Source organism: Psammomys obesus, unplaced genomic scaffold (genome assembly GCF_907164565.1).
Source record: "Psammomys obesus unplaced genomic scaffold, mPsaObe1.curated_primary_1811, whole genome shotgun sequence".
In the NCBI taxonomy this organism is placed as follows: Eukaryota; Metazoa; Chordata; class Mammalia; order Rodentia; family Muridae; genus Psammomys; species Psammomys obesus.
In genome coordinates this window covers 1,079,286-1,083,286 of record NW_026590407.1, presented here as the reverse complement: position 1 = coordinate 1,083,286, position 4,001 = coordinate 1,079,286, and the positions used below count along the sequence as shown (strand labels likewise).

Sequence of the window (4,001 nt, the reverse complement as noted above, 5' to 3'; positions counted from 1 at the left end):
TGGTGATATAAAACCCATATATTTGTTGAAGAAAAAGCGGTTATATTTTCTATTACGAATCAGAGGTAAATGTAAACTCCATGGATACAATGCTTTTGAAATAGCATATCCCAAACTTCAAATAACTAGTCTAACGTGGGGTTTGAATGGGAATGGCTCCTATAGGCTCATGTGTTTGGATTCTTGGTTCTCAGTTCATGGAACTGTTTAGGAAAGATTAGGATGGGTGACCTTACTATAAGAGGTATATCACTGGCAGTAGACCCTGAGGTTTTAAAGCTCAAACCATTTCCAAACCATTTCCAGTTCTATCTGCCTTGAGTTTATTGTCCAAGATGTGAGCAATCAGCTACTGCCCATTCCCACATACTTGAAGCCACACTCCCCATCATTACAGTTATGAACTCATCCTCTGATACTATAAGCTTCAAATAAACTCTTCTATGAATTTCTTTGATAATGCTGTTTTAGCAGAGTGATAAGAAAGTAAGAAAGACATCTACAGAAAAAGTGTGGAAGAGTTTATTTTTCAATTTATTCTTTAATTTATTATACTTTATTCACTTTGTATCCCAACTGTAGCTCCCTCTCTCTTCCCCTCCCAATCTAGCCCTTCTTCCCTCTTCTCTTCCCATGCCTTTCCCCAGTCCACTGATATGGGAGGTCCTCCTCCCGTTTCGTCTGAACCTAGTCTATCAGGTCTCATCTGGACCAGATGCATTGTCTTTCTCCGTGGCCTGGTAATGCTGCCCCCCTCAGGGGGAGGTGATCAAAGAGACAGCAACTGAGTTCATGTCAGATGGCCCCTGTTCCCCTTACTAGGAAACCCACTTGGAAAGTGAGCTGCCATGGGCTACATCTGTGCAGGGGTTCTAGGTCTTCTTCATGCATGGTCCTTGGTTGGAGTATCAGTCTCAGAAAGGACCTCAGGGCCCAGATATTTTGGTTGTGTTGCAAGCCAGGTTGAGCTCTTCTCCCCTCCAGGTCATTCTATCTCCCCCTTCTTTCATAGGATTCCCTGTACTCTACCCAAAGTTTGGCTATGAGTCTCAGCATATGCTTTAATACCCTGTGGAGTAGAGTCTTTCAGAGACCCTCTCTGGTAGACTCCTGTCCTCTTACCTGTTTTCTCCTGTTGCCTTTCTGATTGAAGATTGAACATGTAACCCAGGGTCCTTCTTTAGCTTCTTTAAGGGTACAGATTTTAGTATAATTATCCTGTATCATATGTCTAATATCCACTTATAAGTGAGTATATACCATGTGTGTCTTTCTGCTTCTGGGATACCGCACTCAGGATGATCTTTTCTAATTCCCAGCATTTACCCGAAATCATGATTTCCTTGTTTTTAATTGCTGAGTAATATTCCACTGTTGTAAATGTACCACAATCTCACAATTTTTGTGTCCATTCCTCAACTGAGGGACATCTGGGTTGATTCCAGGTTCTGGCTATTAGGAATAAAGCTGCTATTAACGAGGTTGAGCAAATAGCCTTGTTGTATAGTTTAGCATATTTTGGATATATGCCTAGGAGTGGTATAGCAGGATCTTGAGGTAGCACTATTCCTAATTGTCTGAGAAAGCACCAGAATGATTTCCAAAATAGTTGTTACAAGTTTACATTCCCACCAACAATGGAGGAGGGTTCCCCTTTCTCCACATACTCTCCAGCGTGTATTGTCACTTGAGTTTTTTTTTATATAGGGCCTTTCTGATGGGTATAAGATGAAATCTCAGGGTTGTTTTGATTTGCATTTCCCTGATGAGTAAGGATGTTGAACATTTCTTTAAGTGTTTCTCTGCTATTCTTTATTCCTATATTGAGAATTCTCTGTTTAACTCTGTTCCCCACTTTTTAATTGGATTATTTGATTTGTGCTGTTTAACTTCTTGAGTTCTTTATATATTCTGGATATTAGCCTTCTGTCAGATATAAGGTTGGTGAAGATCCTTTCCCAGTCTGTAGGCTGTCATTTTGTTCTGATGACAGTGTCCTTTGCTTTACAGCAGCTTTTCAGTTTCATGAGGTCCTATTTATTGAGTGTTGATCTTAGGGCCTGTATTGTTGTCTCCTATGCCAATGAGTTGAAGGCTCTTTCCTACTTTTTCTTCTAATAGGTTTAGCCTGACTGATTTTATGTTAAGGTCTTTGATTCACATGGACTTTAGATTTTTGCAAGGTGATAAGTTTGGATCTATTTTTGCATTTTTCTTCATATAGATAAAGAGTTAGACAAGCACCATTCGTGGAAGATGCTATCTTTTTTAATGGAAGATTTTTTAAAACTAAGTTATTGAAACAATAAAGAAATAGTTTTAAATATTCAATTGCAATTGTTAATGCAGAGTTGAAACACAAAATTATGCTCAGGAGAGGAAAAGAGTTTTAGAAAACTAATTATATAGATTAAAAATAGTTTGGAGTCTCCCCCACTCAGCCTAGTCTTGCCATGAGACTCAGTCCTGGGCTACTCTGATATGTACTACTACTTGGCTTTCCTGTTAAGATGCCCGAGAAAGTGCACCATGGAAAGAAAGAGGTGGAGACCTTTACTTTTCAGGCAGAATTGCTCAGTTCATGTCCCTCATCATCAATATTTTCTATTTGAACAAGAAAATTTTCTTAGAGAAGTGTAGGATCAAGGAAGTGGTGAAAAATACTCAGAGATCATAATCTATCCCATTCCCCTGTATTTGGAGAAGGAATGAGAGAATGAGGTCAGTGGTAATGAGTCAAAAGAAGAGAAAGGTGAGAAAGAGGAGGAAGATAAAGATAATGAGTAGAAGCCAAAGACTGAAGTTGTGGGATCAGATGAGGAGGATGACAGTTGTAAAGATAAGAAAGAAAAAAATATGAAAATGATGTTTAAGGAGGAATACATTAATCAGGAAGAGCTGAATAAGACTACGTTTATTTCACCATAAACCCTGAAGACATTGCTCAAGAGAAATATGGTGAATTCTATGACAGCACTGCTCTTCATCCCTTGGCGAACTCCCTTTGACCTTTTCCATAACAAAAAGAATATCACCAAACTGTATGTCTGTCATGTGTTCATCATAGATAGCTGTGATGAGCTCATACCTGAGCATCAACTTTATCCACAGTGTGGTTGACTCTGAAGACCTGCCCCTGGATATCATCCAAGAAATGTTCTAGCAGAGCATGATCCTGAAAGTCATCTGCAAAAACATTGTGAAGAAGAGTCTTGAGCTCTTCTCTGAGTTGGATGAACACATAGGAAACTATTTAAGAACAGAAGATTATGAACAGAAGATTAAGAACAGAAGAAAATGGAGGTAAGCAAGGCAAAGTTTGAGAGCCTCTGCAAGCTCATGAAGGACATCTTGGATAATAAGGTTGAAAAGGTGCCTATCTCCAATAGGCTTGTCTCTTCACCTTGCTGCATTGTAACAAGCACCAATGTCTGGACAGCTAACATGGAGTTGCTCATGAAGGCCCAGGCACTGAGAGACAACTCTACAATAGGCTACATTAAGGCCAAAAAACACCTTGAGATTACTCCTGACCACACCATCGTGGATATCCTGCAGGAGAAGCCTGAGACAGACAAAAATAGCACAGCTGTCAAGAACCTGGTAGTGCTGCTATTTGAAACTGCTCTGCTCTCATCTGGTTTCTCACTTGAAGATTTCTAAACCCACTCCAGCTGCACTAAGCATGATTAAACTAGGCAGGTGTTGAAGATCAGAGGGTCCCAGTGCTGCTGTTCCTAATGAGATACCCCCAACTTGAGGGTGATGTGGAGGCTTCTCACATGGAAGAAGTATATTAAAGACTCCCTGGGAAGCCCATGCCTTTGTATAGTTTCTTTGTGGCTCCATCGGCAACCTTGACTCGTTCTGACCCACTAGGCTCTTGGTTCATGTCTAGAGGAATCTCTTCTATGTTGTCCTAGTGCCTTAGGGCAGGAAAATCCCCTTCCACAGAAAATCAGGGTTGAGTATTTTATGTTGTGGGTTTTTTGTTATTACTT

General features: G+C 40.1%; 1 pseudogene; it reads left to right on the top strand.

Annotated features, from left to right (window-relative positions):
• Positions 1–2,581: 2,581 nt before the first annotated feature.
• LOC129676770 (heat shock protein HSP 90-beta-like) lies at positions 2,582–3,800 on the top strand (annotated as a pseudogene).
• Positions 3,801–4,001: the final 201 nt, after the last annotated feature.